This window comes from Oncorhynchus kisutch, linkage group LG15, assembly GCF_002021735.2.
Source record: "Oncorhynchus kisutch isolate 150728-3 linkage group LG15, Okis_V2, whole genome shotgun sequence".
Lineage (NCBI taxonomy): Eukaryota > Metazoa > Chordata > Actinopteri > Salmoniformes > Salmonidae > Oncorhynchus > Oncorhynchus kisutch.
Window position 1 is genome coordinate 49384251 of NC_034188.2, and position 25574 is coordinate 49409824.

The following is a 25574-nucleotide window of genomic DNA, read 5'->3' on the forward strand; positions in this document are numbered from 1 at the left end:
CAACCAATAGTGATGGTGTGATTCGTCAAACCCACTGCCATTGTTTTGAGTTACGATTCACATCATGGTTCAAATGGTTTATGCATTCATGTTCCCTGGGACCGCGATTATTCACCAGGTCCTACATTGTAAATGTACATGAAAAACTACAGTACATGAACACCTGGTGGTGTTCTCCAACTGGCCTAGGAAGATTCAAAGTCATGGAGTCATGTTGCTTGCCTGATATACCTTAGTAGGATACCTTTTGGGATTCGCACAAGGACACACTTAGTGTAGATCCTCTAGCCAGGGTCAAGGTCAGTGTATCTGGCTGGGGTCTCTCTTTGGGGGCTGAAGCTGATCGTGGTGCTGGTGCCTCTCACCTAGAGTGAGGGAGACAGAGGGAGAGAGAGTGGACATTGGATAAAGAGAGAGACGGAGAGGAGGGAAAGAGAGAGCGAGGGTGGAAAGAGAGCAGAGAAAATTAGATAAATAGAGGGACAGCAGGGAAAGAGATAGAAATAATGGACGAGAATGAGCAGAGAGAGATGCAGAGAGGAGAGAGCGAGGGAGAGAGGCAGCGAGTGAGGCAGCTGCTGGCTGGACCTGGCCAGGCTCTGCTGATTTAAGGACCCAGGCCACAGGAAGGGACTGCTCAACACGCTAGGCACGTCCCCCCAGCCACTGATAGAGGAAGCACTACTGCCATTCAGCTCTGCAGACACCTAAATGAGTCTGTTCTGTCCTGCAACGGACCCTGGCAACGGGCCCTCTTTCTCTCCCTCCATCTCTCCCTCTCACTCCCCAGATCACAACACTTCCATTTCTGAGGCACTTCATTGCAATCACTTCCTGCCCTACCACTAAACTGTGATAAATGACCATCCTTTTATTTTAGAAAGTCCAGTATCCCAATGTTCCCTTCTCTCCAAGACATTGTATGCCTCTTCTGCTAGGTTCTCTCCCTCGCCATACTCTCTTGATATCTTTCTCTCTCTCGCTCTCTCCCTCTTTGAATATTGTTTGTGCTTTATTGGATTTTAAAATAATCACTCTTACAAGCCCTGAACAATTGCTATACTGCATCCAATAAACTCACACTCCATTTTTCATTTATTATCCAAATGGTTCAGATACACACATAAACACGTGCGCACATACGCTATCACACACGCAAGCACACAAACAGACGTAAGTACACACACACCACCCCCTGATACATTACACTTCAATCAGTGCACCATTTTGGGATTTCAAAATGTCATGCATACATGCTAAGGCAAACAACCAGAGACAGATATGCCCCCACTGAGTTGACAGCTCCTGAGATGATAATAATAATCTCTGATCTCTTGGCTGTTGTTAGCCAAAAGCCCACCTAACCATATGTTGTCTAATAGCACTATTTGTAGAAGTGATGGGGTTCTTCTAGCTATGGGGTTTGGGGATTGGAGTGGCCAATCCGTGTTCCTCCCTGTTACTTTGATCAGCCCAGATGTTGAAGTAATAAGTGTCCCTGTGGGTCTTGGTGTGCTGCTGTTCCCAAGCTAGGGACATACATGAATTCCTCTCATTTTCTGTTTGCCTCTGTATGTGCGTATCTTTGTTTGTGCTCTGTGTCTATTTGTCTGTGTATTCTGTGTCTGTGTGGATCTGTGTCTATGTGAGTGTATTTCTCTGTGTATTACGTTTCTATGTTTGGGTCTGGTTAGGCTTGGGGGGTTTTCAGATTGTCATTCCTTCATACCGACATTCTGCCATCCTGGGATATTCGGTAATACCGGTACTGAACACAAGGGGCCCTGTTTTCAAATCCCACTAAGCCTCTGTAATCTGAACATTAGCAATGCTAACAGTACATGTAAAATCCCATGGCAAAAACTAGCTTCCAAAAATGTTATACAGTCTCTGACAAACTATTTGCAGGACAGAAATCCCAGCTCATAAAGTTATACAAGTAACAAAAAAATGCTACTCACAGTTTTTTGCACACACAAAACAAATATCAGACAGCAAGGCTCTTGATCCAGGAAGGGATTCTCTGCTTTTACCAAGAGAAGCTTGATTTTATAAGAAACTAACCACTTAGCTAGATAACTAGCTATTGACTTAGCACTGCAGAACATTTAGCACATTTTAGTGTGCTAAAATGTTATAAGATAGATATCTAGCTGGCAAACATTTAGCTGTGAATTCCGTAGCGTAACTAGATCAGCTGGTGGGTGCTGCACAACACTGAGTGACTAACAAGGCTCCGGTCTCTCGCCGTTGTATGCTTGTAAACAAACAACATGTGACAGGTGATATGAAGAATGCAATCTGCTTTATCTCCTATTGCACAAGTTGACTGCAGGTATTTACTTAAAAAGTAGCTGCAAAAATGTAAATGTATAAAAAAAAACTTCAAATAAATCGTTTCAACGGTATTCACGGTATTGGAAAAACCATCATGTGGCTATTTCCAAATACCCCCCTATATACAGTATACCGCCCAAGGTAATCTAAAGGTTAGCAATGCTAACAAGCACATGTAAAATCAGGAGTAAAAATGTTGCTTAACAAATCACATAATAAGTAGCATGGACTCACTCTGTTTACAATAATAGTGTTTAACATGATTTTTGAATGACTGCTTCATCTCTGTACCCCACACATACAATTATCCATAAGGTCCATCAGTCAAGCAATGAATTTCAAACACAGATTCAACCACAAAGACCAGGGAGGTTTTCCAATGCCTCGCAAAGAAGGGCACCCGTTGGTAGATGGGTAAAAAAAAACAGACATTGAATATCCCTTTGAGCATGGTGAAGTTATTAATTACACTTTGGATAGTGTATCAATACACCCAGGTACCACAAAGATACAGGCGTCCTTCCTAACTCAGTTAATGGAGTGGAAGAAAACCGCTCAGGGATTTCACCATGAGGCCAATGTGGAATGAGTCAAGGTGTATGAATACTTTATGAAGGCACAGCATATACAGTGCATTTGGAAAATATTCAGACCCATTCCCTTTTTCCACATTTTGTTACGTTACAGCCTCAATTAGAAAATCTATATTTTTTTAAACATATTAAACATTTGAAAACATGTTTTTAGATTTTTATGAAAAAATACAGAAATATCAATTTTACATACAGTACCAGTCAACGGTTTAGACACACCTACTCATTCAAGGGTTTTTCTTTATTTGTACTATTTTCTACATTGTAGAATAATAGTGAAGACATCAAAACTATGAAATAACACATTCAAAAAATTATTAAACCTTTATTTAACTAGGCAAGTCAGTTAAGAACAAATGATTTACAATGACGGCCTACTCTGGCCAAACCCAGACGACACTTGGCCAATTGTGCTCCACCCCATGGGACTCACAATCACAACCTGTTGTGATTCAGCCTGGAATCGAACCAGGGTCTGTAGTGACGCCTCTAGCACTGATACACAGTGCCTTAGACCCACGCGTCACTAGGGAGCCCATAACCAAAAAAGTGTTAAACAAATCAAAATATTTTTGATTTTTGATTCTTCATAGTAGCTGCCTTGATGACAGCTTTGCACACAATTGGCATTCTCTCAACCAGCTTCACCTGGAATGCTTTAAAAAAAATTCTTTTACCCCTTTTTCTCCCCAATTTCATGGTATCCAATTGTTTTGGTAGCTACTATCTTGTCTCATCGCTACAACTCCCGTACGGGATCGGGAGAGAGGAAGGTTGAAAGTCATGCGTCCTCCAATACACAACCCAACCAAGCCGCACTGCTTCTTAACACAGCGCGCATCCAACCCGGAAGCCAGCCACACCAATGTGTCGGAGGAAACACCGTGCACCTGGCAGCCTTTGGTTAGCGCGCACTGCACCCGGCCCGTCACAGGAGTCGCTGGTGCGCGATGAGACAAGGACATCCCTACCGGCCAAGCCCAATTGTGTGTCGCCCCACGGACCTCCCGGTCGCGGCCGGTTACGACAGAGCCTCTGATTACGCGAACCCAGAGTCTCTGATGGCACAGCACAGCGCCCTTAACCACTGCGCCACCCGGGAGGCCCCTGGAATGCTTTTCTAACAGTCTGGAAGTCTTGAAGTTCCCACATATGCTGAACACTTGTTGGCTGCTTTTCCTTCACTCTACGGTCCAACTCATCATAAACCATCTCAGTTGGGTTGAGGTCGGTTCATTGTGGAGGCCAGGTCTTCTGATGCAGCACTCCATCACTCTCCTTCTTGGTCAAATTGCCCTTACACAGCCTGGAGGTGTGTTGGGTCATTGTCCTGATGAAAAACAAATGATAGTCCCACTAAGCGCGAACCAGATGGGATGACATATCGCTGCGGAATCCTGTGGTAGACATGCTGGTTAAGTGTGCCTTGAATTCTAAATAAATCACTGAGTGTCACCAGCAAAGCCCCCCCCACACCATCACACCTCTTCCTCCATGCTTTACGGTGGAAACCACACATGCGGATGTCATCCATTCACCTACCCTGCAATGTAGAAAATAGTAAAAAATAAAGAAAAACCCTTGAATGAGTATGTGTGTCCAAACTTTTGACTGGTACTGTAAGTTTTCATACCCCTGAGTGATTACAGCCGAGTCTCTTTCTGGGTTAATGAAAGCATTTTCCTCATCAGTCTACACACAATATCCCATAATGACAAAGTGAAAACAGGTTTTTAGAAATGTTTGCTATTTTATTAAAAATGAAAAACAGAAATGACTTATTTACATAAGCATTCAGACCCTTTACTGTGAGACTTTAAATTAAGGTGCATCTTGTTTTCATTGATCATCCTTGAGGTGTTTCTACAACTTGATTGGAGTCCACCTGTGGTGCATTTTATTGTTTGAACATGATTTGGAAAGGCACACTCCTGTCTATGTAAGGTCCCACAGTTGACCGTGCATTTCAGAGAAAAAAAACAAGAAATGAGGTTGAAGGAATTATCGGTAGAGCTACTGTACGAGACAGGATTGTGTTGAGGCAAAGATCTGGGGAAGGGTACCGAACAATTTCTGCAGCATTGAAGTTTCTCAAGAACACAGGGGCCTCCATCATTCTTAAATGGAAGAAGTTTGGAACCACCAAGACTCTTCCTAGAGCTGGCCACCTGTCCAAACTGAGCAATAGGGGGAGAAGGGCCTTGGTTGGGGAGGTGACCAAAAACCTGATGTTCCTCTGTAGAGTTGGGAGAACCTTCCAGAACGACAAACATCTCTACAGCACTCCACCAATCAGGCCTTTTTGTTAGAGTGGTCAGACGGAAGCACCTCCTCAGTAAAAAGCACTTGGCAGCCCGCTTGGAGTTTGCCAAAAGGCACCTAAAGGACTCTCAGACCATGCAAAACAAGATTCTTTGGTCTGATGAAACCAAGATTGAACTATTTGGCCTGAATGCAGAGCTTCATGTCTGGAGGAAACCTGGCACCATCCCTACGGTGAAGCATGGTGTTGGCAGCAACTTGCTGTGAAGATGTTTTTCAGTGGCAGGGACTGGGAGACTAGTGAGGATCAAGGGAAAGATGAACGGAGCGAAGAGAGATCCTTGATGAAAACCTGATCGAGTGCTTAGGACCTCAGACTGGGGCCAAAGTTCACCTTCCAACAAGACAACGACCCTCAGTACATAGCCAAGACAACACAGGAGTGGCTTTGGGACAAGTCTCTGAACGTCCTCAAGTGGCCCAGTCAGAGCCCGGACTTGAAACCTGATCGAACATCTCTGGAGAGACTTGAAAATAGCTGTGCAGCGACTCTCCTCATCCAAACTGACAGAGCTTGAGAGGATCTGCAGAGAAGAATGGGAGAAACTCGGCAATTAAAGGTGTGCCAAACTTCTAGCATCATACCCAAAAAGTATCGAGGCAGTAATCACTGCCTAAGGTGCTTCAATAAAGTACTGAGTAAAGGGTCTGAATACTTATGTAAATGTGATATTTCCTTTTTGTGTTTGTTTCTAAAAACCAGTTTTTGGAAAAGAAAGAACACATTGAAAACTTTTTACGGGAGCATTTTACTCTTACGCCTGAAAAGACTTCTGGTTTCATGCGAAGCCATGAAGAACTGAACACCTGATGAAAATCCATCATCTTTGCAACATCATGCAGTGAAAACACATTTAAAGAGCCTCCTTTAATTCTCCCTGTACACACACACACACACACACTTTTAGGAATAGTGAGATGAGGGTCGACCTGTAATCCCCAATATATCCAAAAATACATCAACCTCTATAGGCATTCCTTAGTAGCTTTGTACGTGTCCTGCGTGTGCCAAAAAAAAAGGGCTGTCACAGCATTTACATGTCGCTGATATCGCTGTGTTACTATTAATATGGATTAAAAAAATTCTGATCTGCTATCGTCAAGTCATCCTGGAAATTAAAAAGTTAACCTTTTATAAATGGAAAAGAACATCTAGTAGGTTGGCAGTTTGTATCACGGAATTCTTCATCGTTCCACTTGTCCGTGAGAAGACTGGGAATCTGGTCTTCTCTGTCATTGTGTTTTCTCTAACCTTACAGAGAGAGGACATGTTTGTCTTGCTGACTGGTGGTAAAGTATACTCTGGGGAGCCTGTACTTCACCTCCCCCCTAGGGTCAATGTTATTTTCATGGGAAAGACCTTGACTGTGCACGAGTACACTACGGTTCTTAAATGACTTGGATAGAGGACATTTACATGCACTATAATGGATAGTTATACTATCATGTAAAGCCTTACTTTCAGTCCGAGAATATATATATATATTTTTTAATCAGTTTACAGAGAGTCACTGAGCCTCAAGCCTGTGGTTTCTCTGTGCAGATGGTCCAAAATGCATGAACACAATTTTGCAAGGTCTCTTTTAATATAACATTTGCACTGCACCAGTTGTGTATATTATAAAATGTGCCCCGCAGCTAGCCAGGGAATGGTGCCTTCACGAAAATCATGAATAAACCAACGGTAGATATTTGTCAACAAAAACGGCAGTCAATTTTATCTTATCAGTAATTGCTGAATTTCCCCAACAACATAATTACATGCATACGTCTTGGTGTGTTGGCAGAAGTGTGGAAACAAGTTTGATTTAATCTCTTCAAACAGCCCAAATGTTAACACCTAATCAAATGGAGCTTACTTAAAAAAATAAAAAAATTTAAAAAAAGAACATTTGCTTACATCTAATCAAACATTACTAACTTTTTCAAATGGAAAGTTTGTTCAACCATTTGCTCACTATGAAAGAAGTGTATGGCTTGTTTTCTTTAATCTGAGGTTTGAATTGAAAGTGACAATACAGTCCAAAATCAGATGCTTTCAGACCTCAAAAGTAGTCTAATGTCATGATGTGTTCACGACCCCTGCCATCTGTTTTGACATCCAGCTTTATGCCACAGTGTAAAATGAATGGAAAACGTAAACCCCATGTCATGTTTCGGTGCTTATATGTTCTATTCATTTGGGGATGAGGCATATAGCCATCGATCTACACATCCCAATGAGATGGCATGTGGACTCATATAGACATTAAACTGCTTTGGAGGTTTGGAAAAATTTGACACATTTCGATTTTGGAGTGCAATGTCCCTTTAAACCCCCAATGCCAACAACCATTCAGATTACTGCTTTACCTATAATTTGTGCTGTACTCACACACCATTTTGTCACGTAGAGTTGCAATGTAGAGAGGTTTAACTTCTTTAATGTGCTCCACTCAGCCAGTCCTGACGCTTTTGGCCTGTACATCTTCAGCCCTTTGTGTCCTCTTTCTTTATGTTTCGTCACACTATGCTTTGAGCCACTGGCAGGCTAAGTGTAATCCTTTTTTTTGCTGTGGTAGATTTAGTAATACTGTACTTGGCTTACTAAGCATGGGTAGAGCTGAAAGCATGCTGTACAGTACACTTTTCAACAGTATGGGTGAGTAATCTATAAATAAAGGAGTGCAGGGGTCCTTTGGGTGTCTGTAGCTGTCGGGCCCAAAAAAAACACACGGTTAAACTTTGTTTCTGTAGCTCCCTTACCGAAAAAAAATTGGCTTCTGGCAAACCTTTGGCCAAGTTGCCATAAATTTGCAGCAAGCTCATATTGTCACATGCAAATGAGTTTTGTTGCTAACTGTTACGGCAAATGTGCGACTTGTGAACTTCTGGCAAACATTCTACTGTTTGCTGCAAATGTGCTGCGAACTCAGTATGAATATGCAAATTATTTCAGGTTTTTGGAATCTGTATGTTAACAACGTTGACATGTTTTGTGTACATAAACCAAATCACATATAACTTTAAATGAACTTGCTTTTTACAGAGAAAGCTAAATAAACATTTATGTAAAAAATTACAAATGTACTAAATATACTAAACAATATGTATTCGATGTCTTAACAGATCAAAATAAATCCAATACAATTTCAAGTCATCAGCATGCTAATGAAGAAAAGACCTAAGACTGGATATTTCCCAAATAAATTGTTTATTTAATATTTGTTATTTAACTACAACATGTACAAGAGAGAAATGTAAACACTATGGGGATGTTGACCTTAGTGATAACTGAGCAATGGCTTCCAACCAAAGGAAGTTTAAAAGATAATTAACACAATTTTAATAATTCAAACAACAAAAACTAAATTAGGATACTGAAAACAATCACTTAAAACATTTTCTAGTTTGTCATCTTAACGTAGACTCAGCAGATAATGTGTGGGTTTGGCTTTGGAAAAACAGGGTCACCTGTTTCAAAGTTGCCTTGATGTTGCTATGCTTCTCACTGATACTGGCATTCTATATATGTTTCAGCAAGGAAACAATGTTTCTGCCTTTGTATAAATGCTATATAAACAAATGATGTAGCTAGCATAAACTGGGACTGTCACGCCTTTGCCTACACCTACACCTACGCCTACTCCTATGCCTACTCCTGCTCTATCCCTCTTGCGCTCGAGGTCACTGGTCTACTAACCATCAGCCCTGGCAACTGTTATTACGCACACCTGCTCCCCATCATTACACCCACCTGGTCATCATTTCTTCGGTGATTACTTCCCCTTTATTTAGTCATTAGGTGGTATTGTTTTCTATCACGCCTCTCATGTTTGTTCATCTGCATCGTTTCTTTATTAAACTCACCTTCTACACCTAGAGCCACATTACACAAGATTTTTCTCCAGCCAAGACTCAACACAATTGATTCAAACTAATGAACTAATTATGATATTCAATCTAGACTGGGGACTTCATCATCAAGAAACTATTAGTTGTCTCTTTTTCCTGACTCAGGTGTGTAAGGCTTGGGTGGAAGAAAAACAACATCATTTGAGTTATACTTAATATGGCAATTCATATTATTTTTCCAAAAGGAATTATTGTGAATTTACAGTACATCTCAAAGCCATGCAAGAAGTCTTGACCTGGTGTACACATATTTCTCTGTCCTCAATCTGTCTTTTTGCCTTGTAACTGATTGTTTCTAGAAAGCGAGAAGGACAACACATGATCATGAGCCACTCGTTTAAAGCAATTAACAATCTAATTGTTACAAAGACAATGTATGGGCTACATTTATGATAATAACACATGCATTTACTTACCATATCAATTTTGAAGACTCATTTATCACCCCAAAAAAGTGTTATGAATGAGTGTACCAAAAACATATTTCCAGTGTGTTGATGCAACCTCCTCTCAATACAGCCTCTTCCAACACCACTGGTAGGGGAAGGGTATCCATCTGCAAAAGTTAAGTCTTGCTTTGATGTCAAGTAACCTCATATTGTTGCTGTTGTGCTAGCTAACATGCTACTGAACAGTGACAGTAGCATATTGACATGCATATTGGTAATAAAATACAGCAATGTATTCACCTAAAAATAAGTTGTTAGGCAAATCATTAGTTAGCTAGCTAGCTATTACATTATTTGTGCAGAAATATGATAGCTAACATTAGCTAGCTAGCTAAGCGCTAGCCAGTCAGTGGTGCTGACAGATTGAAACTGGTATCAACAAAATGTGTTTCACTCTATCCCATAAAACTAGGCATCAATTAGTTAACACAATTTGAATGTTTATTAGGAAGTTTAATAAGTTAAACACTCCACTGGACAACTTTGGTAGGTAGCTTAGCTAGATGGCTAGCTTGGTTTCCATTTTCCAACAGGTTTTTCTAATCCCCGTGATTGGTCGTCAATGGTTACTGGTCTTGGAACTCATGTGTTCACCAGAAATGGCTTCTGGTAAACTGTTTGCCACTAGTGGCAATAAATATGGTTGTTGTCTAAGGTTTGCTGCAGAGTCACCACTAGTGATGAACATTTGCAAATTTCTATCAACATTTTGTGGAACACTATTAAGTTTGCCACAACGAATGCATTTTTGTAAGGGCTGTCTCAATGTTTCACAGTCTATGAAGACTGTAAGGACATTTTATCACCAATATATCATTTCCACTGAGACTTTGGATCTGTCAGCACTTCACTTTTTCTCCCTATTATTACTTACATCCCCTCAAACTGTATTAAAGCGCTTCAAATATTAATTTGATCCATCTCCACCGTGCCTACTGTACATAGTCTCTTGATAGATAGATACCTTTAATCTTTTAGCATTTACTTAAAGATGAATTGGACCTCTTTCCGCCCGAACAAAAAAGCTTTGAAAGTGGCAATCTTTTGGGTTTTTTTTCTCCACTATCCAACCCACAGAAAACCCCAGGAGAATTAAAAACACCTCTGGTTAGGATGCTCTGTCTTAAATGATACCAGTCAAACGGCAGGCCTTCTTTGATCTGTATTTAGGATCTGAATACATGCCAAGGCTTTTGAAGTAGCAGTGTTTCATGTTTATTTTGCCTTTATGTTTCATTGGCTTAGACCAGGGCACTCCAACCCTGTTCCTGGAGAGCTACCATCAGGGCCGGCCCTCCCATTAGGCAAGATTACCTACGGCGGCACTTGAATTTGGGGCGGCATTTTTGTAATTGGCTGCCACCCTCCGGCGTCCCTGATCGGCTACTACACCACTGGCGCCCCAGACACTAGCTCATAGTGGTTGCTGCAGTTCCGGCCCCCCACCCCATTCCCGCTTCTATCGAAGTTCACTCCCACTATCCTTGATAGCTATGGTGGTGTGTGTGTTTATATGGGATTATCCAATTTTGAAACATTAATAAAAATGTGTCTGCCATTTAAATGATTGTACTCTTCGCTGCTAGAACCAGCGAACAGGGTCAGTCTCGGCGAATGCTTGTCATTCTCCACACCGGCTGATGGATATTGCTGCACGCTGAATATGATTCAGCAGGGAATTTATTTGGTTTAGCGATTGTGACTCTTATCATTCGTTTAAAAAAAATATATATTCGCTTCCTGGTAGTTTTTTGCTACAATGTCTAAATGTCTAAGAGACAAATTTTGTTTCAAATCTCTATAGCTTTTCGCTGAAATTGATATCCAATGTTAGCTAGCTAACATTAAATGGCTAGGTTAGGCTACTGTCTTAATCACTAATCGTCTTCCTAAACAGTTTTAAAGTTTGTGTACTCCTCCGGCGAACCGGAGGAGTACGAGCCATCCACTTCCACCCATGATGACAGCTCTCTGGGTGGACGAGAACAGATGGTCGCACCAGGCCTAGCCACACCTCCAAACAATGCCGGCGGAGACCCTACTACTCAGATTCATCACTCCACGTCCCCCGATGACAGTGGTGGTGCTGTTGCTAAGTCCGACTCCCAGACAAAAATCATAAAAGATCCCGGTGAGGGGCCAAAATACAGTACCAGTCAAAAGTTTGGACACACCTACTCATTCAAGGATTTCTTTCTTTTTACTATTTTCTATATTGTACAATAAAACTGAAGACATAAAAACTATGAAATAGCACATATGGAATCATGTAGTAACCAAAAAAAGTGTAAAACATATCAAAATATATTTTATATTTGAGATTCTTCAAAGTAGCCACCCTTTGCCTTGATGACAGCTTTGCACACTCTTGGCATTTTTTTCAACCAGCTTCATGAGGTAGTCACAAGGAATGCATTTCGATTAACAGGTGTGCCATGTTAAAAGTTCAGTTGTGGAATTTCTTTCCTTCGTTTAAGCCAATCAGTTGTAACGAGTGCGCTGAGAGTTGGGAAGCAAGTACAGGGAGTGAGTGTTTTAATAAATAAACTAAACAATAAAGACGAAACACAAACAAAGCAATAACATAAGGAGTCAATAACACCTGAGGAAAGAACCAAGGGGAGTGACAAATATAGGGAAAATAATAAAGGAGGTGATGGAGTCCAGGTGAGTGTCATGAGGCGCTGGTGTGCTTGACAATGGTGACAGGTGTGCTGGATAATCAGCAGCCTGATGACCTAGAGAACAGAGAGAGAGTATACGTGACATTGGACAAGGTAGAGGTGGTATATAGAAGATGGCCCTATTTGGTAAAAGACCAAGTCCATATTATGGCAAGAACAGCTCAAATAAGCAAAGAGAAATTACAGTCCATCATTACTTTAAGACATGAACATTTCGGAACATTTCAAGAACTTTGAAAGTTTCTTCATGTGCAGTCACAAAAACCATCAAGTGTTATGATGAAACTGGCTCTCATGAGGACCGCCACAGAAAAGGAAGATACAGAGTTACCTCTGCTGCAGAGGATAAGTTCATTAGAGTTACCAGCCTCAGAAATTGCAGCCCAAATAAATGCTTCACCGAGTTCAAGTAACAGACATATCTCAACATCTCATCCCGCGGATCCTTCAGCATCTGAGGCGGGACGAAGAACCCACTCATCCCCTCATCCAGCCATGGACCCGGGCTGGACACTGTGCCTGGACTGGGCACCAACGCAGAAGACTCTGGCCTTGGAGCTGGACTGGACACCGTGCTTAGACTGGGCATTGGCGCAGGAGAAGGCTCTGTCCATGGAGCTGGAGGTTCCGGACCGTGGACCGTCGCAGAAGGTTCCGGACTGTGGACCATATCTGGAGGTTCCGGACTGTGGACCATATCTGGAGGTTCCGGACTGTGGACCGTCTCTGGAAGCTCCGGACTGGGAACTGTCATCGGAAGTTCTGGACTGTGGAGGCGCACTGGAGGCCTGATGCGTGGGACCGGCACTGGTGGTACTGAGCTGATGACACGCACCTGACACGCTCCCTGCGAGTGCAGGGAGGAGGCACAGGACGTACTGGACTGTGGACACACACTCCAAGGAGAGTGTGAGGAGGAGGCACAGGACGCACAGGGCTGTGGAGACGCATTGGAGACCTGGTGCGTATAGCCTGCATCAATTGTTCCGGAACTTTAACACACTTCTCATGACAGGTACGGGGAGCTGACAACACTTTCCTTTATTCCAAATCTGTGCATCCTCCGCCAACTCAACAACTCTCCCATTTCTCTCCCCTCCAAATTTTCCTTCCTCTCCCAGACCAGCTCTGGTTCACTCCTCGGCTTCGCCGACTGCTCCATGTGCCACCCCCCAAAAGTTTTTCTTGGGGTTTCTGTGGCCTTCCTCCCTGACTTCATCGCTGTCCCTCCTTCGCTGCTTCCGCCTGCTTCCACGGCAGGCTCTTCTCTCCTGCCACTATGTCGTCCCTAGTCCAGGATGTTCTCTCCATAATCTCGTCCAAAGACCAGGATGCCATTACCCCCTGGGCACGCTGCTTGGTCGGTTGTTTGTGGGATCTTCTGTAACGCTCGTCGAAATGGGTAGACCAAGGTACAGCGTGATTTGGGTTCATTTAAATGTGAACCAGCAACAAAACAGTAAAGAGAAACAAACAAACGAACATACAGCCTTGTAGGGCTCAAAAGCAGCAGTACATAAAGCAAGATCCCACAAACAACAGGTGGGAAAAGGCTACCTAAACATGATCCCCAATCACAGACAACAATAAACAGCTGCCTCTGATTGGGAACCATACCAGGCCAACATAGAAATACAAAAACTAAACTACACATAGAAAAAATAAACTAGAACACCCTGACCTACTCCACCATAGAAAATAAAGGCTTTCCATGGTCAGGACGTGACAAAGGCAACGGGTGGCTACTTTGAAGCATCTCAAATATAGAATATATTTAGATTTGTTTAAGACTTTTTTGGTTACTACATGATTCCATATGTGTTATTTCATAGTGTTGATGATTTCACGATTTTGTTACAATGTAAAATATAGTAAAAATAAAGAAAAATCCTGGAATGAGTAGGTGTGTCAACTTTTGACTGGTACTGTATATGAATGAATCTTTACGGAACATGTTAGTGCAGGCTGGGCCACATCAGGATAAGGAGGGGAATTTCCCAAGAAATGAGGGTCAATTAAAGTTTTCAGTGGCACAGTACATAGGAAGATGTAGAACGGGGAGAGAGTGGAGACTCCATGGCTTGTCTTTTCCATGCAAAATGATCGAGCCTTCTGGTTTTGCTGCAAACTTTTTTTGCACAAGTGTAAATCTGCCCTGGTCAGGGATGGAACCAGGGACTGGAATAATCTGTGCCACCTCCTCAGCTCGCATGAGAAGTGGCATGACCACCTAGATAGTGCCAAGAAGATCAGGCTGGTGTCCAAGCAAATGATCAATGCCCAAGCCCAACGGACCATTGACTGAAAGACTCCACTGGCAGCCGGTGCTGAAGACGCTCATGGCCCTGATACTCGTAATGGCCAACCAGAACATTGCGCTATGTGGGACCACTGACAGGCTGAATGAACCAAATAATTGGAACTTTCTGAAGTTTGTGAAAATGCTGGGTATCTTTGATGGAATCATGAAGGAGCATGTAAGGAGTGAAAAATTGCACTAACTTGGTAAAACAATCCAGAAGGAAATCATTGACATGCAGAGATCCAGCAAACAGTGTGCAGTGAGCTAAAAGAAGCCAAATATGTTTCTTTAATTTTGGACTGCACACCAGACAAAAGCAAAACAGAGCAGATGACCATGGTGGTGTGTTTTGTTTCAACCAAGGATGGTGGGGTCAGTTCGCACGAGAGAGCACTTCCTGGAGTTTAGTGAACTGTTTGACACAACGGGGGCGGGCGGGCATCAATCAATCAATCAACTGCATTTATAAAGCCCTTTTACATCAGCAGATGTCACAAAGTGCTATAATATAGAAACCCAGCCATAAAACCCCAAACAGCACGGTGGCTAGAAACATGGCATCGCCAGCATGAACATGAGAGGGCAGGGGTATGACAAGGGGCAAATATTCTCTCTGATGCAGCATCGTGTTGCTTGGAAGCGGCTGAGTTTTTTTAACACCATCCAACAGATTTATACATTTTTATCCGGATCTACACACCGCTGAGACCTGCTGAAAGGGCATGTAAAAGATGGACTCACAGTGAAACCCCTCAGCACCACGAGATGGGAGAGGGGAGAGGCGTTGTACTGTGAGGTGATGTTTTATCTGCTTTTTGAAACCAAGTTTGCTGTTTATTTGAGCAATATGAGATGGGATGGAGTTCCATGCAATAATGGCTCTATAAAATACTGTACGCCTTCTTGAATTTGTTCTGGATTTGGGGACTGTGAAAAGACCCCTGGTGGCATGTCTGGTGGGGTAAGTGTGTGTACCAGAGCTGTGTGTTAAGTTGACTATGCAAACAATTTGGAATTTTCAACACATGAATGTTTCTTATAAAAGAAGAAGTGATGCAGTCAGTCTCTCCTCAACTCTTAGCCAAGAGAGACTGGCATGCATAGTATTTATATCAGCCCTCTGACTACAATGAAGAGCAAGATGTGGCACTCTGTCCTGGGCCAGCTGCAGCTTAAATAGGTCTTTCCTTGCAGCACTGGACCACACGACCAGACAATAATCAAGATTAGACAAAACTAGAGCCTGCAGAACTATTATTCACTGTATCACAATTCCAGTGGGTCAGAAGTTTACGTATGCTAAGTTGACTGTGCCTTTAAACGCTTGGAAAATTCCAGAAAATGATGTCATGGCTTTAGAAGCTTCTGATAGGCTAATTGACATAATTTTGTATCAATTGGAGGTGTACCTGTGGATGTATTTCAAGGCCTACCTTCAAACTCAGTGCCTCTTTGCTTGACATCATGGGAAAATAAAAAAATCCAAGACCTCCAAGAAATATTGTAGACCTCCACAACTCTGGTTCATCCTTGGGAGCAATTTTCAAATGCCTGAAGGTACCACATTCATCTGTACAAACAATAGTATGCAAGTATAAACACCATGGGACCACGCAGCTGTCATACCGGTCAGGATGGAGACGCATTCTGTCTCCTAGAGATGAACATACTTTGGTGCAAATAGTGCAAATCAATCCCAGAACAACAGCTAAAGACCTTGTGAAGATGCTGGATGACACAGGTACAAAAGTATCCATATCCACAGTCAAACAAGTCCTATATCGACATAACATGAAAGGCCGCTCAGTAAGGAAGAAGCCATAAAAGCCAGACTGTGGTGTGCAACTGCACATGGGGACAAAGATCGTACTTTTTGGAGAAATGTCCTCTGGTCTGATTAAACAAAAATAGAACTGTTGGGCCATAATGACCATCGTTATGTTTGGAGGAAAAAGGGGCAGGCTTGCAAGCCGAAGAACACCATCCCAAACGTGAAGCACAGGGGTGGCAGCACCTTGTTGTGGGGGTGCTTTGCTGCAGGAGGGACTGGTGCACTTCACAAAATAGATGGCATCACGAGGCAGGAAAATGTTGTGGATATATTTATTGAAGACATCAAGACACCAAGTTAGAGCTTGGTCGCAAGTGGGTCTTCCAAATGGACAATGACCCCAAGCATACTTCCAAAGTTGTGGCAAAATGGCTTAAGGACAACAAAGTCAAGGTATTGGAGTAGCCATCACAAAGACTTGACCTCAATCCTACAGAACATTTGTGGGAAGAATTGAAAAAGCATGTGAGAGCAAGGAAGTCTACAAACCTGACTCAGTTACACCAGCTCTGTCAGGAGGAATGGGCCAAAATTCACCCAACTTATTGTGGGACACTTGTGGAAGGCTACCCGAAAAGTTTGACCCAAGTTATAAAATCTAAAGGCAATGTTACCAAATACTAATTGAGTGTATGTAAACTTCTGACTCACTGGGAATGTGATGAAAAAAAATAAAAGCTGAAATAAATAATTCTGACATTTCACATTCTTAAAATAAAGTAGTGATCCTAACTGACCTAAGACAGGGAACCTTTACTCTGATTAAATGTCAGGAATTGTGACAAACTGAGTTTAAATGTATTTGGCTAAGGTGTATGTAAATGTCCGACTTCAACTGTATATGTTTTGACCACGACAGTTCACAATCTAAGGTAACACCAAGTAATTTAGTCAACAGCCACACCATTCATTAGCAGATTCAGCTCGAAAGAGCACAGTAGTGTTTTCAGCATTCCTTACAACATCCCCACCATCAAGGACATGGACAGGGACTGCGCAACACTGGAGAGGTCCCTTACCTACGGGATTCCAGGGACATCGAAGTGATGAGCAGGAGACTGGACAGTGAGGCAAAACCACTCTACGCACTGGAGTACATATTCAGACATATAATGGCCTCCTTGTATCCCAGTGCCTTTGCTTCCCCTGAGAGCTCTTCTCACACTCCCAGTGACAGTGGTAAGTTGAGAACGCACATTCTCCAAGTTCAAACTCATCAAAATCTACCTGCGAGTCAAGAGAGACCCAATGGACTCTCCACCGTATCAATTGAGCACGAGTTGTCTTACGAAATCAACCTCCAACAAGCAGTGCAAGCTTTTGCTGCCAGGAAGGCCAGGCGAGTCAACATTGAATAAAAGGTAAGCGTTGATCATACACTCGCATTAAGTCTATAACCGAGTAATTTGTCAGATTACTCAATTATCTATCAAGTGTTTACTTTGTATTTTTATTTATTTAATTAGACTACATCCCCCTCTATCTCTCTCTGTCTCAGATGATTTGATTTCAGGACCATGGACAGCCACCGAGAGAAACCGTTGCTGACTGCAATGCAGCACCACTGCAAAGGAAAGAGAACCCTCTAGGCGGGACACGAAATAAATAAATGCTGAAACTGATGTTGGGCAATCAAATTCGATATGTAAACAAACAAAATTTGTGAAGGCTGGGTAATTGACATAATGCTTATTTTACACTTCTCCAGCGAAATGAGGCCTACCATGCATTTATGAAAGCACTTGATTCCAAAGCTCAAATGATCACTCTTTTTTTTACAGTTCTACAGGAATATGAAATGATATGTTAAGTATCTTAAATAAAAGTGTTATTTTATTGTAATTGTAACAATTGTGGGGTCGTGCCATGTGTGATAACAGGTGGCATATTATTAGTAAGAAACTTGTTTTCCTACTATTTTATTTGTTTATTTCACCTTTATTTAACCAGGTAGGCTAGTTTAGAACAAGTTCTCATTTGCAACTGCGACCTGGCCAAGATAAAGCAGAGCAGTGTGACACAGACAATAACACAGAGTTACACATGGAGTAAACAATAAACAAGCCAATAACACAGTAAACAAGTCAATGACACAGTAGAAAGAAGAAAGTCTATATACAGTGTGTGCAAAAGGCATGAGGAGGTAGGCAAAAAAATAGGCCATAGGAGCGAATAATTACAATTTAGCAGATTAACACGAGTGATAAATGAGCAGATGATGTGCAAGTAGAGATACTGGTGTGCAAAAGAGCAGAAAAGTAAATAAAATAAAAACAGTATGGGGATGAGGTAGGTAGATTGGGTGGGCTATTTACAGATGGACTATGTACAGCTGCAGGATCGGTTACCTACTGTAAGCAGTTGTGATGCATAGTGATTGCAACATTGTAACTCTCCGATGCAGGGATTAAAGTAAAATTATCTTCTGCCTGGTACAGGACCTCCTATATGGGCATAATCATGGAATAACATATATAATTGGAGCCTAATTCTTCATATTCCAGAAAATAAGTGGTAAAACCTACCTGTTTGACAGACACAATTATGTTATCCATAGATGTCCGTATAGCCAAATCCTCATACTGTCGAATGCACTCCTCAAATGCCTCCATGTCTGGGAAGGGCTTGGTGTGTTTGGTTAAAATCAGGGCTTGCATTGAGTGAGGGTATCACATAACCTTTGTTAAAGAAAAGGACAAAAAGGATATCTGTTGTTTGCTTTATATTTTCAAATAAATACGTAAAATGTGTTCAGATTATATAAAGCGTTCCTTAAGGTAGAAACGAGCATTAAAATGCCCGTGAAAGACGTTTATGGGGATAGATTGATTCCTCTCTATGACATTCGGAAGCTGAGCACTGGACTTTGTTGTTCTGTCCCTATGAATTGAGCTTTTACACTTTCTGAAAAGATAAGATGTTTGTTTAAACCCAGGCAGCTTTTAAGGAAGCACTTCTGTTGTTGGGTTATACAAAGGACAAGTAACCAGATGTAAAATTAAACATTGTGTTTAATTTGTAGTATAAGTCTATGAATTGGGCTGATATTATGTTCTGTTCCTGCGATTTTTAGCTGAGGAAAACCTATAGTCGACCACCTGCTGTACATTGTTTAGCCGGGATAGGAGTGGGGTGGCAGTTTTTTATTTCACCTAGGGCGGCAGAACGTCCAGGGCCGGCCCTGTCTACCATCCTGTACGTTTTTGCGCCAAACGTAATCACCTGATTCTAATAATTAGCTGGTTGATAAGCTTAATCTTAGTTAGTTAAAGTTAGCTTAAAGTTGGTTAAAATGGGGTTGAAGCGGAAACCTACATGAAATGTAGCTCTCCAGGAACAGGGATGGAGAGCCTTGGCTTAAACTACAGTATATAATATTTAACAGTTTGACATGTTTCCTATAGTCCTACTGAAGGCATACTGTGCACGCTTTCCGTCTGATCATGCTTCAACGTTTCTAAAGGAAGAGGGTAATCAGTAAACCGGGGAATGTAATTTCTTAGTGGAGTCCAGAGTTAATCAAGGATGCATGTAGGAAGACGTCACAGGTGTTGCTGTGTCGAGGTTCCACAAGTTATTTCTTTTGTTGCCACAGTGCTATGTGATTAGGTCCCTCTCTAAGGAATTTTAATCATGTCATCGCTATTTAAATGCAATGACATTAGATTAATGCCGTCTTGTAAATTATATTTACTTTCTCATTTGCCGTAAAATTTGTTTGCAATATTGTGGCGTAGTTTTCTTCAAATCAAATTTTATTGGTCACATACACATGGTTAGCAGATGTTAATGCGAGTGTAGCGAAATTCTTGTGCTTCTAGTTCCGACAATGCAGTAATATCTAACAAGTAATTTAACAATTTCATAAGAACTACCTTAAACACACACAAGTGTAAAGGAATGTATAAGAATATGTACATATAAATATATGGATGAGCGATGGCCGAACGGCATAGGCAAGATGCAGTAGAGGGTATAGAGTACAGTATATACATATGAGATGAGTAATGTAGGGTATGTAAACATAAAGTGGCATTGTTGAAAGTGACTGATACATTTTTTACATCCAATTTTTTGTTATTAAAAATTATTATAAAGTGGCTAGAAATTTGAGTCCGTATGTTTGCAGCAACCACTCAATGTTGGTGATGGCTCTTTAACAGGCCTTGAGATAGAAGCTGTTTTTCAGTCTCTCGGTCCTCGCTTTGATGCACCTGTACTGACCTCGCCTTCTGGATGATAGCGGGGTGAACAGGCAGTGGCTCGGGTGGTTGTTGTCCTTGATGATCTTTTTGGCCTTCCTGTGACATCAGGTGGTGTTAGGTGTCTTGGAGGGCAGGTAGTTTAGAATGATAGTTTAGTTAGTTTGGGGAATGATAGTTTAGGGTAGTTTAGTTTAGAATGAATATGAGTTTCAAAGTTATCCAGGAAATGCACAGAGGCTAGTGCTGAAATGTTTCTGATGTCTGTTCAATTACTTTAATTCCATTTTGTAAATTTTTTGTGAACTCAACAAATAATTTCTCTAGAGAGAAGTCCTATCAAGCACGAGAGACATCACATCAAGAACGGACTGTGGGACGTTGTAGTTTTCAATGGGCAAATATTCTACCTACTGTATAGCCATAAAAAAACGATGCCAGCTGATTCTTGATTTCGCTTGGCTGAGAAACGCTGCCTGCCTGTCTGTCTGTCTGTCTCGTCCCGACTCCCGACACGTTCATTACTATGGGACAGCTGGAGATCGAATTTGAGTATTGAAACAATGTTGCAAATGTGGGAGAGACAGACAGCAAGGTTTATTCAAATCTCCAGTGTTGAAAACTAAATGTTAGTCTAAAAGAAATGTGAGATAATGTCTAGATGCTTCTTGTAGTGAAGGATCAAGTTTATAAAATTGCCTGGCTGGACTGATGAGACAGTGGATTGGCTTTCAGATGGAACAGAGTAAATAGGCATTTTAATGTCATATATTTAGCCGGTGGTAACTTGGTGGAAAAGACACTGGCTGAAATGCGTTTTTAACCAATCAGCTTTCAGGATTAGACCCAGCCGTTGTATGTTATGAGGATATTATGAAGACATACAGTTGATATTGTGACATGGAGGACTACCGCTTCTAGTGATGTTTAGTCAGAGCCAGACTGTTTATCCCTGGGTTGTCCCCTGTGTCTTGCAGCGTGTCGGCAGCAGTGAGACCCAGCAGAGTGGTGAGGGTGGTGTTTGGAATGCGGAGAGCCGTGTAGGAGCTAAGTGGGCACCTTACCTTAACGCCATCTGCTTCCTGTGCCGCTTCAAGATGGATTAGAGCCTTTACGCCTCCAGAGATCAAAGGTACGTGATGTCTCGTAATCAGCCGCTACTCACCTGCTCTCCTCGATAAGGCTTGGAGAAGCGTAGAGGAGCAACAGAGGGAGTGTCAAGTCCCACTGTTGTTTGTCTAGTGTAGTACAGTGGGCTACATTATGGCTGGCCATTACTTCCCATTGAATATAATGCATTTGGAAAGTATTCAGACCCCTTCAGTTTTTCAACTTTGTTCCGTTAGTCTTATTCTAAAATGGATAAAATAAAACATGTTCCTCATCAATATAGACACAATGCCCCATAATGAAAAAGCAAAAACATGTTTAGACATTTTTGCAAATGTATTAAAAGATAATAAAAAGGATAATAAAAATAATTTTTTAAAACGTGTTTACATAAGCATTCAGTTTCCATAGATCATCCTTGAGATGTTTCTAGAACTGTAACGGGGTTCTTCTGTTGAAGGAGAGGCAGACCAAAACGCAGCGTGGTTATTGTGATACATCTTTAATAAAGATGAAAATGGAACAATATACAAAAAACAAGAAAACGTGAAAAAAAACGAAAACAGCCCTATCTGGTGTAACAAACACATAGACAGGAACAATCACCCACAAACCCCAACACCAAACAGGCTACCTAAATATGGTTCCCAATCAGAGACAATGACTAACACCTGCCTCTGATTGAGAACCATATCAGGCCCAAACACAGAAACAGACAAACAAGACACACAACATAGAATGCCCACTCAGATCACACCCTGACCAAACAAAACATAGAAACATACAAAGCAAACTATGGTCAGGGTGTGACAAGAACTTCATTGGAATCCACCTGTGGTAAATTCAATTGATTGGACATGATTCGGAAAGGCACACACCTCCTGTATATAAGATCCCACAGTTGACATTGCATGTCAGAGCGAAAACCAAGCCATGGAGGTCAAAGGAATTGTCCGTAGAGCTCCGAGACAGTATTGTGTCGAGGCACAGATCTGGGGAATCGTACTAAAAAATGTCTGCAGCATTAAGGTCCCCAAGAACACAGTGGCCTCCATTCTTAAATGGAAGAAGTTTGGAACCACCAAGACCCTTCCTAGAGCTGGCCGCCTAGCCAAACTGAGCAATCAGGGGAGAAGTGCCTTGGTCAGGGAGGTGACCAAGAACCCAATGGTCACTCTGACAGAGCTCCAGAATTCCTCTGTGGAGATGCGAGAACCTTCCAGAAGGACAACCATCTTTGCGGCACTCCACCAATCAGGCCTTTATGGTAGAGTGGCGAGACAGAAACCCCTCCTCAGTAAAAGGAACATGACAGTCCGCTTGGAGTTTGCCAAAAGGCACCTAACGGACTCTGACCATGAAAAACAAGATTCTCTGGTCTGATGAAACCAAGATTGAACTCTTTGGCCTGAATGCCAAGCATCACATCTGGAGGAAACCTGCCACCATCCCTACGGTGAAGCATAGTGGTGGCAGCATCATGCTGTGGGGATGGTTTTCAGCGATAGGGACTGGGAGACCAGTCAGGATCAAGGGAAAGATGAAAGGAGCAAAGTACAGAGAGATCTTTGATGAAAACCTGCTCATGAGTGCTCAGGACCTCAGACTGGGGTGGAGGTTTACCTTCCAACAAGACAACGGCCCTAAACACACACCCAAGACAACACAGTAGTGGCTTCGGGACAAGTCTCTGAATTTCCTTGAGTGGCACAGCCAGAGCCCAGACTTCAACCCGATCAAACATCTCTGGAGTGACCTGAAAATAGCTGTGCAGCGATGCTCCCCATCCAACCTGATAGAGATTGAGAGGATTGGCAAAGAAGAATGGGAGAAATTCCCCAAATTACAGATGTGCCAAACTTGTAGCATCATACCCAAGAAGACTCAAGGCTTTAATAGCTACCAAAGGTGCTTCAACAAAGTACTGAGTAAAGGGTCAGAATACTTTTTTATGAGGTAATGTGTGTAGAGTGATGAGGGGATAAAAAAAAAAAAAAACTATTTTAGAATAAGACTGTAACTTCACAAAATGTGACGAAGACTTTCCCAAAAGCACTGTATGTATGATTGTGTCAGAGGGAGTTGAGAGAAAGAGCCAGGCTGCTTTTGATGCAGTAAATTGTGCTGCAGACATGACATTTTTCAAGGATGGGGAATTAAGAAAGATCGGACTGCAGACAGGACCTTACCTGGTAACAGGAAACTCTTGAAGATGTTTTAGGAAGAAGGAGCTCTCTTGTTTACGTGAGACTTGCAAGCAAGCTGCCTGGGAGGGATGGGAGGACTAATATACTGTTGCACCACCTCTAAAGTGCCTGAGGGAAGGAAATTATTTGTTTTTAGGGTAGCACTGTTGAAACATGGGTGAGATGTACTGTACCATCAGTATGCGCTAGAGATACTCTCCTTCTTGACTTTTCCTACTTTATTTGTTTCTGTCGGAATCTTCCTGCTTGTGTTTGTTGTTTTAGCACGGTGCCAAAACAAGCCATTACCCTTTTTCCAGTGCCGCGCCGACTTAAAACCAAACTGTGCTGCCTCGCATATCTTATTTGCACATTCTCCTTTTCAGCATGGTTCCAACCACTGACGGTGACAGGTAGCCTGACGGTTAAGAGGGTTGGGCCAGTAACCGAATGCTCGCTGGTATGAATCCCTGAGCCGACAAGATGAAAAATATGTCAATGTGCCCTTGAGCAAGGCACTTGACTCTAGTTGCTCTGGATAAAAGTGTCTGCTAAATGGGTCAAATGTCAATGTAAACCAGCTCAGGACAGCTTGGCTCAGTTTGGCTCAGTAGTGTGAAAAGCCCTTTTGAGTCTGAAGAGACAGATCCAATATTGCCTCTGAAGTATTTTTTTGAGAAAGGTACTTTGTCCAAAATCACACAGATTACGTAGCTGAGTGTAGCAGGAGATCAGGATTTTATGCCAAGCCATTTTTATTCACAGGAAAATAATATGATGCAGCCGACGGATCACACAGAGGCTCTCTCCAATATCTACCTGCTGTTCTGGGCCAGGGAAAAAACAGCCACATTCAAAGGAAGCTTAGATTGACACAAAGAGGATCTGAATTTCCCCATACCTGCAGATACAGTATCTTCCAGATGGCAAACAATGGTTATGTAGTGCCGATCACACTGAAAGGTGTTAAGTCTTTTAGAGCTAGCTTCCTCACCTGTGAACTTTTCACCCAGCATGCATTGCCTGTTATATCTTGTGTTTTTATGTACTTTTTCCTCATACATGCAGACGCACACACACAAGTACACACACACACACACACACACACACACACACACACACACACACACACACACACACACACACACACATCTTCAACCTTTTTTTATGGAACAAACTGTTTACTGTATTTGTGGATGAAATTTCAATACAAATTAATGTGCTGCATAACATGCTTTTCATGTGTTTTTTAGTAGCCCCAGTCCTCCCACAGGCTGCATTGGCATGGTCTGAATACAAATAAGAAGAATACAAAGTCTGCTCAGAAAGCATGAGGTACTGGCCCTGTGAAATTCACTGGCAACCGAATTTTACTTAGCTGACTTTGGCCCAGATATATTTCAATTTCATAGCATATGCATTCTTGCATGAGGTGCACTTATATCACTCTGCTGCAGATACTGAAAAATATCCCTCCAGTGTACATAAACCTCCACTTTTATACCGGATCTTAAATCACCAGAGTGTTTTTTTACTCAGGCTAGTTTATCATCTTCATTAAAATGGTTATACTTCATATTGTTTACCATTTAACAGCTCTCAGTGATGCTCCAATAACCAAACAGCATTCTGGTGCTACCTCCGCCATCCGTTCCTGCGTGAGC

The 25574-nt window shown here is 42.0% G+C and overlaps 1 protein-coding gene across 1 annotated transcript in view; it reads left to right on the plus strand.

Moving 5' to 3' along the window:
* The window catches only part of LOC109887491 (glutamate receptor ionotropic, kainate 4), a 435871-nt gene that overhangs the window by 107701 nt on the left and 302596 nt on the right, over positions 1–25574 (plus strand). The window contains exon 2 of the mRNA XM_031790434.1: positions 21592–21746. The gene's annotated coding sequence lies outside the window, so the exon portion shown is untranslated. The remainder of the gene's footprint in view (positions 1–21591; positions 21747–25574) is intronic.